The sequence below is a fragment of the Amblyraja radiata genome, chromosome 31 (genome assembly GCF_010909765.2).
Source record: "Amblyraja radiata isolate CabotCenter1 chromosome 31, sAmbRad1.1.pri, whole genome shotgun sequence".
In the NCBI taxonomy this organism is placed as follows: Eukaryota; Metazoa; Chordata; class Chondrichthyes; order Rajiformes; family Rajidae; genus Amblyraja; species Amblyraja radiata.
Window position 1 is genome coordinate 8,387,628 of NC_045986.1, and position 13,942 is coordinate 8,401,569.

Here is a 13,942-nt window from a genome sequence, read left to right on the forward strand (position 1 = left end):
TTTGCACAGGTTTTTTTTTTTTTAAGTTTACCTTGGAGACTGAGATCACCAGGTCATGTGGGACTGCATGGGCTCATAATGGCACATCATTGTTCTTCCTTTCAAAGTGAGCAGAGAAAACATTGAGCTCGCCTGGGAGCGACACGTTGCTGTCACTTGCGCTACTCCATCTCACACTGATTGAAACGATGGAGTGCAAGCCATGCCATATTTGTTGAATATCCATTGGAGCCCCTAGTTTAGCCCAGAAGAGTCAGGTCACACTTGCAGTGGCCTTCTGGAGGAGGTACTTGGACTTCTTGTACGAGCTTGATCGCCAGCCTTGAACACCCAGATCTGGTCTGGTCCTCAATAGATTGCACATCCAAGCCTTCTGGTTGGGGAACACACAGAGTGTCTAGGCAAGAACACATTCTTCCTCCTCATTTTCCTTCTTATCTGTGTCAACTACCGTACTGATTTAATCACACCATCCTTCTTTACTCTTTCACACAGCTATGTTAGACTACTCTCAGTTGCTTCCATTCTTAAGTTTCCAACGCAACAAAAGAATCAATCTATTTACCTATCAGAGGAACAGGGATATAAATTTGGTTCTTTTGGAGGTTCTATCTTGAGTATAATATCTTTACTTGTCTTAACTTGAAAAACATAAATCACAATTTTTATTCATGATTGAAATGCAGTTTGAAGCACACTACTAAACAAAAATAGATTCATATTTTTTGAGTAATTCAAGAAAAATATTTTATCTTAATAACTTTCCATTATATATTTTTAAAGTGATTTGTGTTCAAATCCTCATGGGATTGCCTTTATTCTACCATGTTGAACTTTGCGTTGCTATCGTCACATATTTTTACTTGTTTGTTTGTAGAAATATTTGTTTACTGCTTCGGGATACTTTTGTTATTCTTGGTTATAATTCAAGTTGAAGTTATACTTAAACCATTTTCTATACTATTTTCTGTGTGCTTAAGCAAAGCAAGAATTTCATTGTCCTATACAGGGACACATGACAATAAACTCACTTGAACTTGAACTTGAACTTGATTTTAAGAGTTAAATTATGCAGCAAACATTGGATTTTTATTTTTATTTTCATGCTTAATTGGAAATACCCACAACAGAAAATGCTTCACCTTAATTGAAAGTAAATGTGCAGGACCGCTGATATTTTTTATCAGTGATTGACCATGTCAGAATTATCCAGCATTATCTAATAGTTGTAAAGTTTCTAACATTTAGCTAAATTAATTATGAAAGTAACTTCAACTAAACCCTGCAACTTTTCTGTGGTATGGTGGTTATTTTGAGCATGAAGAAATGTACTTCCAAGCATTCCGAGAATCAGGAAACTCTTTGAATTAAATGTGAGAATCATTATGATTACACTAACTGAGGGTTGGTCCCCAAATGCAAAAGTTGCGAGGTATGCCTGAAAGGGAAGATCCAGACACTGGGACAATTCACTGTCACCAAGGTCAAGGCAAGAGGAGGGAGATACTTTGCAGATGTTCTAGATGTGGGTCAGATCGGAAGAATATGGAAACGGGACTATGAGAAAAATTCAACAAGTCGAGTTTCCGAAAAAAGGATTACAATGGATTTTAAAAGTACTCACACTGTCCAATTTTTACAAGCTTCAGTTGATGATTTATGACTTGAAAAAGTTCCCGCAGGACACTTCTCACACACAGTGTCATTTAACTGTGTTCCTGAAAAATAAAATAATAAGCATTAATGTCACACTAATGTAACTAGTGTGGAGCCTACAATATTTGGCTTCGAAAGCTCTTGTCACTTTTACATGCGCCACAGTTAAAAATAATTACTTTTCGTTGCACCAAAACAAGTTTAACATTAAAACGCACTCCCATTTTATAAATAATGAAGTTGTCACATATAACACGTTGAAAACTATGGAAAGAATTGACTTCACTGAATAATTTGTGTTGTTTTAAGTGAAAAGTTACTTGAAACTTTTTGTTTTACTTTTGTCTTGCCTGTGCTGCTGAGGTCACACCACTACAAATGACACTTCCAGCTACTGGGGAATACAGGCAAGGAACAAGTGCTTACTGTAACGATGGAGGATAGGATGGGGACTGTGTGTGAGCAGGGGAGCTTGCACAGGCTTCGGAATAACAGTGTGAGAAGGAGAAAGCCACATGAATAAAAAAATAAGCACATTTATATTTAATTATTTCACAAAGAACTAGTGCTGATCAAGAAGTAGAGAAGTCTTGTGTTCTCAGGAGTGCAGAGAGAGAAGCAATAAAATGGACAATGGTGACGGAAGTCAAGACTGCTCAATAATGGACAAAAATGGGCAGCCTTTTAGAACACAAATCCAAAGCCCATTCTAAATTTATGCAAAGGACTCCTTAAAATAAACGTCAGCCTTGCAGAAGCTACATGGCGTACCCAGGCAGCCGTCCAGCTGGTAGCAAGCTCTCTTTGGACATTTCAATGTCCTTGTTCTGCCCAGAATTAAATGCAGCAGGCCTATAAAAGTCATGGCATTTCAGCACAAGCCCTTGGCAAAATGCATTAATGCAAATTTCCAAACTCCGATTCTCGTTATGCTGTTCAATTCCTACCTTCCTCTTTAACTCCATGGCCTGTTGGACATGTTTTATGCATTTCATCCACCTGACAGTTTGTTCCATTGCAGTGATACCCTTCTCTAGGTTCGCATATTGTATTGTTAGTTGAAGTACAATTTTGCTTAATTTGAAGCCCCAAATCTGTAAATAGAAAACATTTATGAAGTCCAGGCTGAATAACTATTAGTGTTTAAGAAGGAACTGCAGATGCTGGAAAATCAAAGGTACACAAAAAAGCTGGAGAAACTCAGCGGGTGCAGCAGCATCTATGGAGTGAAGGAAAAAGGCAACGTTTCGGGCAGTCTGAACAAGGGTTTCTGCCCGAAACGTTGCCTTTTTCCTTCACTCCATAGATGCTGCTGCACCCGCTGAGTTTCTCCAGCTTTTTTGTGTACCTCTGAATAACTATTAACTGCTTTCTATTTCAACTCGGACAAAAGGACAGATGAAACTGAAGCTGGCTTTGGTTGTTTAACATCTTGTGCCTGCTCTGCCATAAGAACGTTCTATCTCAGCACCTCTCTCAACACCAACTCCATGTTCCTCCATTCCCTCAAAATCCAAAAGTCTATCACTCAGTCTTCTATTTTCTATCAGTCCCATTAAATCATTTCTATTTCTTCACTTTATCATGAGACAACGTCCCAGGTACAGTCTCACCACAGCTCCACCAACACATTATGACTACTCCCCTCTACCATTCTTCTATCAAAGTAGACAACTGCACTTTTTTCCACTTTATGCTCCACCCACCATGTCTCACCCACTCGCTTGATTCGTGCATCCCACCCACTCCCTGAAAGCTTCTCCACATCCTCTTCAAAATTCACACTCCCACTTGCTTTGTATCTGCAACAAACTTGGACCCATTATTCTAAATGCGGCAATTATAAATGCTGGGAAACAATTGCAGGTAATTTCAATAGCGCCTGTGGAGTGAGAAAGAGAATTAGTGTTTCAGATCAATTACATTTGATATCTTCCTCCAAGTTACTTTGATGTGGATTGTGAACATTCATCCCTGTGGCACAATTGTCGCAACCACCACACCAACTTTTTCCTTTTTGCTAACAATTCCTTAATTCACATTTCCAACCATTCCACTTTAGTTTATTCACCTTTTGTGGCACCATTTCAAAGACCTGCTGAAAACAAACATATACCCCTCCCATTTACACTATGCCTCACATTGCTACTATTTGATGGTCTGTGGACTCTCACTAATCTTTTTCTGGCCCTGGCTATTTCTTCAAAACTGATACAATTTCTCAATTTTTCCTAGCCAACCTATTTTCACTCTCCTGACTTTATCTCAGTTTTAAAATCAGGGCTTTCCTTCATCAATGTCCATTTTGCCTTTCTGTTCTACAGATTTGATATCCTATCTATAATGCCAAATGTTGGTCACCATGCAATCATTTCTCATCTCAATCATGTAAAAAACAAATAACAAGTACTAATTTTTTTATGTCCCATAAACGCCTTATTGGTGATTTTTGACGAGGTGTCAAAGGTGATCGATGAGGGAAGGCCGATGGATATTGTCCACATAGATTTTAGTAAGGCATTTGATGAAGTCCCCCGTGGTAGCTTTGTGAAACACCTTTCAAATGTTAGACATTCCTGTTGTCATTAAAATCTCATCTGGAACACAAACATGCTTTCAAATTCAACTCAGTGTCTTCAAACAAGTCAGTTGGGTTTAGACAGAATTGCATTTACAACTTTGGCCAAAAGTGTCGGCATCAAAAATGGCTATGAAGCACAAGGTCTGAAAAGTCCAAGTAGGAGAGAGGAAATTTGTGATATGGTCACGATGTTTGGAACAAAAATCCAAGAATAAAGCAGGAATAGAAAGGGACCGCTTTTCACTCAATTTAGATGAGTGGACCTCAAAGAGAAACTAATGCTACACGTGTCAATTCACACCACACGGGCAAGCTCTTTGGCCTCGGGATGATACGAATGTATGGATCAATGCTAGCCGAAATAGGACTAAAACTGATCATTGATAAACTTGAAACTTTTGACATTAATTTGAAGAAACATGTAGTTGCGATGACCACTGATTGAGCCAGTGCCATGAAGAAGCTTGATAAAAAATCTGGGATTTTCCAGCCATTATGTCATTCGTAAGGCATTCACTTAGTGCGGTTGATGTGTTGTACAAGTGGCTGCGTAACCTGTCTGCTGATGGCGGTGAAGATGAGTATGACGAGGACAAGATCTATGAAGAGAAGATTGAGGAGTCCAATGAGGATGATGGCAATAACTCCATTGGCGAATGGGTTGATGATCAATACGTGGATGCTGAGGTTCAACTTGGAGACAACATTGCTGAATTGATTTGAAAATTCGAAAAATTGCTACGTCTTTCCGCAAATCACCCTTGAGAAATAGTTTACCGTAAAATCTTTTCAAACGTGAACAAGGAATAGAGATGGCATTGATCCTTGACCGCAAACCACATTGGAATTCAAGGCTGGCTATGCTGAGGCGGCTTTTGGAACTGAGCAATGTTATACCAACTCAGCTTAGTGAACTTTCATCCAGCCATCTTTTCCCATCTGAAATTGAATTGCAGATGGCATTTGAATTAGCTGAAAGTTTGGATTTGATTGCAATGAGTGTCCTCGCCCTGGGACAATGCAATTGAAACTTAGTCAAAAGCTGACAAAATATTTGATTTAATGCAGAAACACCTGGAGCACCAAACCGGTGATAACAGCAGAAAACTGTGTGAAGCTGTTTGCATCAGGATTGAGCAGAGAGGAAACCCAGGCTTTTCAGGACTCCTCAGGTACATGGATGATGCAATGGATTATGGACGTGCCTGGAACTCCCGACTTGCGTTCCCACCCACAAAGGATCTTGCCAAAACTGCAAGAGACGTTTACATGTGGCTCTTCTCAAACAAAGACAATGAATCATTTGATAGTAATGGTGTAGACTGTAGAAGATGATTATGATCGAGCTGAGCCCACTGCAAAGCAAAGTAAATCACAAGCGCTCGTTGCCATTCTCTCCAGAAAGAAGGTAAAGTACCGAAGCTAATGTAATCATATTCAAAACCGCAAGACATTTTTAAGATAATAAAACGAGAAATGGCTGTCCTGGAAAGCACGTCAAAACGCCTAAGCACACTTGAACAAGTGCACAGAGCACACATGACAATTCCTCCCAGCTCGATTGATCCTAAAAGATGTTCAGTGCTGTGGGCCTCTTTGTCACTAAATTGTACATGACATTGAAAAATGAGACCATTGAAACCTTATGTTTTTTGAGTTCTTGCCTAATGACAGTCTAAAGTAGATATATATTTGTGAAATAAAGCTGAATTTGCCAAAGAATGGGGTTTAAACTTGAAAACTTGAAAACTTGAAAATGACAAAAATTAGATTTTCGGAAATTAATCATTATAATCAGGGCAAAGTGATTAATTATTGGTTAATAATTTTGTCAAAACTAATCAGAAAGTAGCCCTAATACAGACAGGGGATTATGCCGAGAACATTGCCGTCTTGCTCTAGTTTATTCATTTATTTTTCTAATTTCCAGCTTTCTTTCCAGATATTTTTGTGATTTTCTGCAAGATTAGGTTTTTACTTCAATTTTTAGTATTAGGTAAATGTTGATTTCAGATGGCAATTTGCTGAGGATTTTTATGATTCAATCTAAATGGCCCGGTCTTCAACTAGAAAAGCTAAACGCAAAGCACAATGAGAAATGATCCCATCTCTGAGGTATTTAATGGCCTTTTGGTGACCCTATGTTCTGATCACAAACCTTCCTGCAAATTTATTGACCGTGACTGAGAATCATACTTAATTCTTCAGCAGTAGAGAAAGACAAAAAAGAGCAGTCCACTCAATGCTCATATTCCTTCAGATTATAGTTTATCTTTTTCACTATTTTTACTATTCCCCAGATCTTTTGATGAACCTGATTTTGGGAGGCAGTTAAATATTCACAAAGCCCTTTACGAGAGGAAGATGAAATATGAAATGGACTATGAAGTGATTCATTTGAAGAAGTTAAAACAGGACCTGACTTACACAGTGAATGACAGGGTCCTAGGGAGTCTTGTTCAACAGAGTACAAGTTCCCTGAAAATCGAAACACTGATAGAAAGGGTGGTGAGGAGAGCAATGGAATACTTGCCTATAGTATGACGAGTATGATTATATTGGCCGAAATGTTGAGTATGAGAGTTAAGATGTCATATCAGTTATACAAAATGTTGGTCAGGTGCTCTTGGCGCATTATGTGCAATTCTGGTTACCACACCATAGGAAGGACATGATTAAGTTAGAGATAGTTCAGAAAAGATTCCCCACGCTACAGCCTGGATTGGAAAGCTTGAATTCACAGGTGACATTGGATAGGCTGGGTCTGTTTCCCCTGGAGAGAAGGTGGTTTACTGGTGACACAATAGAGGTACATACGATTATGAGAGCAAGAATTGTGTAAATAAAGGTATCTAAAACTAGACGGCATGGATTTAAGATGAGAGGGAGAAGGTTCAAAGGAGATTTATGAGGTACATTATTCACACAAAAAGTAGTTGGCATCTGGAATGAAGTGCCAGAAGAGGTGGTGGAGGAGGAACAGCAACAACATTCAAGGGACATTTGGACAGTTACTTGAATGAGCAGGACAAAGGGCAGTTCAGAGGCACGTGATCAAAGACCTATGACCATGACCACTGTGGCCATGCTCTCATCTCGCTGCAACCATTGGGAAGGTGGCACGCTGGCCTGAGAATCATTACTCCATGTTCAAAATAAGCTTCTTCATATCAACCTTCAGACTGTAGAAACACCCTTAATAATTGTACCAACTATGGACGACTAAGATTGCACACACACCGTGGCTTGCATTATCATAGCCCAGTTTACTAAATTTAATTTACTGAATATTCTATTTCAGATTTTGTTACATTTCACTTTTCTGTGAAGCTACAGCAAGTAAGAATTTCAATATTACCATCTTGACACATGACAATTAAATACTCTCGACCTCCCTTGTCTACCTCCTGTCAGGGTATGTCTGATCCTGAAGGGGCTGAGTAGCTCCAATGCTCAAAGAACATTCTGTCCGTATTCGATCAATCAGGCACGATGCTTACATGCAGCTGGATGAGCACTGACTGCACGAGATGATACATCCTTTTAAGAAAAGGTTTCAAAGATCAAATCGGGTGGGCTAGATATTGACAATTGAAACATGTCAATACGATTTGCAATATTAAAATCAATGAACCTTTCAGTTTGGCTTTCCACAATAAAACCAAAAATACTGACCTGTGACCTAGAGTTCTTAACCTTGGTGTCACAAAGAGTAAAACTCAAAATGCTCTTTTAAAACCAAAGAATAAACTTCTTGCCCGAGATTTGTTGATGTTTAAGCACATGCAGTTGCATAATCATGAATCGATTTATCAGCCAAAGAGGCAGCAATAATTACCAAGTAATATTGGATGTATAACATCAGTAAGAAAATTTAAGGAACCATGAACCGTGATGCCTTTATCTAATCAGCATCTTTTCAGTCACATTATCATATACATACCTCGATCACAGGACTTGCACTTAAAACATGTTTTTAGCCCATTTGTATGTTCAATATATTCTCCAGGTGGACATGGCTCACATGTGGTGCTTCTCTGAACAGTGCAGTGTTCAAAGACTACAGTCCCTGCAATTTAAAAAAGAAAATGTCCATTGGAGAGCTGACAAGGAATTACTGCGCTTGTCCTGCTATAAGGAAACCAGGAACAATGCAGTTTTGCGTAAAGTTCACAAATTATAGACAATAGACAATATTTGCAGGAGTCGGCCATTCGGCCCTTCGAACCAGCACCGCCATTTACTGTGATCATGGCTGATCATCCCCAATCAGTATCCTGTTCCTGCCTTCTCCCCATATCCCTTGAATTTGCTATCTTTAAGAGCTCTATCCAACTCTCTCTTGAAAGAGAGCTGTTGCTCTTGAGAATATAGGAGAATTAGGCCATTCGGCACATCTTCAATCATGGCTGATCACTGCCTCCAAATCCCATTTTCCTGCCTTCTCCTTCTCCTCATAACCCGATACTTTAATCAAGAATTTATCTATCTCTGCCGTAAAAATATCCACTGACACGGCCTCCACAGCGTTCTGTGGCAAAGAGTTCCACAGATTAACTACCCTCTGACTAAAGAAGTTCCTCACCTTCTTTCTAAAATAGCACCCTTTAATTCTGAGGCTATGACCTCCGGTCCTAGACTCTTCCATCAGTGGAAACATCCGTTCCAAATCCACTCCAACCATGCCTTTCATTATTCTGTAGGTTTAAATGAGGTCCCCCCCTCAACCTTCTAAACTCTAGTGAGTACAGGCCCAATGCTGTCAAGCTCTCATCATATGCTAACCTACACATTCCAGTAATCGTTCTTGTAAACCTCCTCTAGACCCATGTTTTTTTACTTCTCCAGTGCTTTTAACATATCCGGCCTGTAATGCTAGGGAGCAAACTGACGAAGATGTGGGTGTCCTGGACCACAAACTACCTAACTGGGCAACCACAATATGTCAGGCTCAGTGAGGATTCTTCACCCTGCTTTGTTCCAGAGCACTGTTAATTCTGTCCTGCTCACAGCTTTGTCGTAGGCACTTGAACAATCATACACCTGGCAGTAGCAATCTTCATTGAGAAGCCTGTATTGTCATGGCAAATATGTAGTAGGAAGAAGCATGGACATGTGAAACTGCCAGAGAGCATCTTCAACATCATTTAGTTTCATCTACGACAATAAACCTGAACATTTATATTCCAAAGTATACTTTGCCAAAATGCTGCAAATTTGTGAGTCGGAAGAAAGAAAATTATTTAAATAACTAACAATGTAAACCATTCAAAATACAAGTTGAAACTCTGGTCTGGCAGCTTCCAGGTCCAGCATGTTTGAATCTGGTGCCAATAGTTGGCAGAGCAGCCACAAGGGCTACTCTATTAGCATTTGTATTTGCAAAGCCTCTCCATGTTAGAAACATTAGATGATAAAAAAAATCAATTTGATGGAATCTGTTAAAAAACACAAAATATATGTAGAGAATGGAACTAGTTCAACAAATATAAAGATCCATGGGATGCTGGATCACAGCGGGAGGCCATTTAGGAGATGTGCAGATGGACTGGCAGTCCTCGGGATGCACATTGGTTTACATAAGGGGGTTCTCAGGGCAATCTCTGTGGTCCAGCACTGGTTAGGTCTCTAGGTACCAGTTTCAACCCATATAGTCATTAAATCCTCTGAGAATCGACCACATATATTTGAAAAACTTCTGATGTGCAAAAATAGTAAAACAAAACTTTCAATGTAAACAAAATAGAAGGAAGGTAGGTATATTTTTCATAGTATATGGGTTACATCATTCATGAAATAAAATATGATTTATGACACGACTTACTTTAACAAAAATCATATCTGCAGCACATACAAACGTAAAAATAAATTACCTTTGTTAGCATTGTGGTAAAGAATGTATAAAATACTAGACCAAGTGGGTCCCGTTGGGTCCCATGGTCACACGGGAGGGCTGGTCCCTCAACGCAATATTCCACCTCTCCACCAATTCCAATATTGGTGGCCAGTGGGGGGGGCTTTCTGGAGTGCTGGTATGGGTTCTTGAGGTGGCAGCTCAGTCCCTCAAGCCTGATCTGCTGGCAGCTCACTCATGGCTGGTGGGCTGGCAGTTGACTCATGACTATTCCTTGAAATTCCAATTCAAGCAGGGTGCAAGGCAATCAAATTCAAATCCATGTTCCTACCATTTCAAGCAGGGTGCAAGGCCACCAAATTCAAGTGCAGTTTCTTACCACTATGAGCAGGGTGCAAGGCCACCAAATTCAAGTGCAGTTTCCAACCACTTCAAGCAGGGTGCAAGGCCACCGAATTCAAGTGCAGTTTCATACCACTTCAAGCAGGATGCAAGGCCGCCAAATTCAAGTGCAGTTTCATTCCATTTCAAGCAGGGTCCAAGGCCACCAAATTCAAATGCAGCTTCATATCATTTAATGCAGGGTGAAACCACCATAAAACCACACAAAACACCAAACTCACAGTTCAGTAGACATTCAGTGTGTTCAGTTGATTCACAGCTCAGACAGTCATGACCTTTCTCTCCCCCATCATGCAGAGACTGAGCCACACCCACACTTCTGGGTTTTATAACCCCTCCCCCCGGAAAAGGTGTGGCTTTCAGGGCGGGATTGACAGGAGAGAGATTCTCAACTTTTTTAGAATACTAATAACACTTTTATTTTTCATTGCTGGAAAGAATTCTCTGCACCTGCTCAGCGGAGGGGGGGACTGAGTTAGATGCCCAAAAATCACAGCCGTAAGTGGTAGCGTTTTATCTAAAATCAATATAGTGCAAACAGGAAGTGCATTTGCAGTAGTGCCTTTTAACTTCAAGCCAAATCACCCAAGCCGCCATTTGCAGTAAGTAGTGCCTTTCAACTTCTAGCCAATGCACTCACGCCATCATTTGCAGTAAGTAGTGCCTTTCAACTTCAAGCCAAAGCACCCAAGCCACCGTTTGCAGTAAGAAGTGCCTTTCAACTTCAAGCCAAATCACCCGCCACCATTTGCAGTAATTAGTGCCTTTCAACTTCAAGCCAAAGCACCCAAACAACCATTTGCAGGCTCTGCCTTTTTACTTCAAACAAATTGGGATTTATATAGCGCCTTTCTAATACTCAAGGCGCTTTACATCGCATTATTCATTCACTCCTCAGTCACACTCGGTGGTGGTAAGCTACTTCTGTAGCCACAGCTGCCCTGGGGCAGACTGACGGAAGCGTGGCTGCCATTCTGCACCTACGGCCCCTCCGACCACCACCAATCACTCACACACAGGCAAAGGTGGGTGAAGTGTCTTGCCCAAGGACACAACGACAGTATGCACTCCAAGCGGGATTCGAACCGGCTACCTTCCGGTTGCCAGCCGAACACTTAGCCCATTGTGCCATCTGTCGTCCCATTAAGGGTACTCACAGTTGTGTAGACATTTGTTCAGTGTTATTCAGAGCTCATAGAGACGTGACCACATCCATCTTGCTTCATCCACCTTGCAGAGACTGTGAGGTACACCACTTCCTGGTTTTATAGGCCCTCCCCCTCCCTCCAGCAGGTGCAGCAGAGATAATGGTGATTTTTTTAAACTTCAAGCCAAAGCTCCCAAGCCACCATTTGCAGTAAGTAGTGCCTTTCAAATTTAAAAAGCCCCCAAGCCACCATTTGCAGTAAATAGTGCAATTCAACTTCAAGACAAAGCACCCAAGCCACCATTTGTAGTAAGAAGTGCCTTTCAACTTCAAGCCAAAGCACCCAAGCCATCATTTGCAGTAAGTAGTGCCTTTCAACTTCAAGCAAAGCACCCAAGCCACCATTTGCAGGAAGTAGTGCCTTTCAATTTCAAGCCAAAGCACCCAGGCCACCATTTGCAGTAAGAAGTGCCTTTCAACTTCAAGCTGAGTCACCCGCCACCATTTACAGTAATTAGTGCCTTTCAACTTCAAGCCAAAGCACCCAAGCCACCATGTGCAGTAAGTAGTGCCTTTCAACTTCAAGTCAAAGCTCCCAAGCCACCATTTGCAATAAGTAGTGCCTTTCAACTTCCAGCCAAAACACCCAAGCCACCATTTGTAGTAAGTAGTGCCTTTCAATTTCAAGCCAAAGCTCCCAAGCCACCATTTGCAGTAAGTAGTGCCTTTCAACTTCAAGCCAAAGCACCCAAACAACCATTTGCAGGCTCTGCCTTTTTACTTCAAACAAACCATATTTTCATTTTCAAACCACATTAAGGGTACTCACAGTTGTGTAGACATTTGTTCAGTGTTATTCATAGTGTTATTCATAGAGACGTGACCAGATCCATCTTGCTTCATCCACCTTGCAGAGACTGTGAGGAACACCACTTCCTGGTTTTATAGTCCCTCCCCCTCCCTCCAGCAGGTGCAGCAGAGATAATGGTGGGGTTTTTTTAAACTTCAAGCCAAAGCTCCCAAGCCACCATTTGCAGTAAGTAGTGCCTTTCAAATTTAAACAAAAGCCCCCAAGCCACCATTTGCAGTAAATAGTGCAATTCAACTTCATGCCAACATTTGCAGTAAGTAGTGCCTTTCAACTTCAAGCCAAAACACCCAAGACACCATTTGCAGTAAGTAGTGCCTTTCAACTTCAAGCCAAAGCTCTCAAGCCACCATTTGCAGTAAGTAGTGCCTTTCAACTTCATGCTCACATCTGCAGTAAGTAGTGCCTTTCAACTCAAGCCAAAACACCCAAGCCACCATTTGCAGTAAGTAGTGCCTTTCAACTTCAAGCCCAAGCTCCCAAGCCACCATTTGCAGTAAGTAGTGCCTTTCAACTTCAAGCCAAAGAACCCGAGCCACCATTTGCAGGAAGTAGTGCCTTTCAACTGCATGCCACCATTTGCAGTAAGTAGTGCCTTTCAACTTCATGCCAACATTTGCAGTAAGTAGTGATCCGGAGGAGGCGCTGTCCTGAACAGCTGCCTGTCCTGCAGCTATCCGTTTTTTTCCTTCTTTTTTATTATTTTTAGTACGTTGAGTGTGTAGTCAGGGGGCCTAATCTTTTTATGTGTGGGGGGTGGTGGGGGGAAGGGGGAAACTGCTTTTCGAGTCCCTACCTGGTCGGAGGGGTTGCCTTCCTCCGAGCAGCGACTTCGACCTGTCCTTGCGGCCTACCAGCGGGTCCTGGAGCGACGTTTCCCTGAGGGGACCTGGCCAGAACATCGGCTTTGGCGGCGGCGCAGCGCTGGAGCGCTATTGCGGAGCGGGCGATGCCTTTCCTGGGTCGCCGCGCTGGGACTCCAGTATGCTGGGACCGCCGATAAGAACATTGTGGAGCTTTGTGGAGCATCGCGGTTCTGTGGAGCGGCCAGCTGCAGCGCTGAACTTTACGTCCCGGAGCCTGGGATCTCTCGTAGAGATCGCCAGTGTGTGGAGCTCCGTCCGGCGCGGTCTGTTGGCTTGGAAGCCGCGGGCTCCGGTGGGAAGGCGGCCGTTCCTGGCACCCCAAGCCGCTGGGGTTCTCCCGGCGCCGGAGTACCATCACCCGGCGAGAACATCGGGCGCCGTGGCGGCGACTGTGGAGGCCTCAATAGGCCCGACTTTGGGTGGACAAGAGGATGGGGACTGGACTTTGTGCCTTCCCCCACAGTGGGAACCACTGTGGGGGGATGTTTTTGTGTTGAACTTCTTTTTGAATGCTATGTTGTATTTTTATTAGTGTGCTGCAAGGACATCAGAATTTCCCCTGAATAAG

General features: G+C 41.9%; 1 protein-coding gene across 1 annotated transcript in view; it reads right to left on the bottom strand.

Annotated features, from left to right (window-relative positions):
- The window catches only part of LOC116990376 (tumor necrosis factor receptor superfamily member 5-like), a 120,243-nt gene that overhangs the window by 7,418 nt on the left and 98,883 nt on the right, over window positions 1-13,942 (bottom strand). The window lies entirely within an intron of this gene.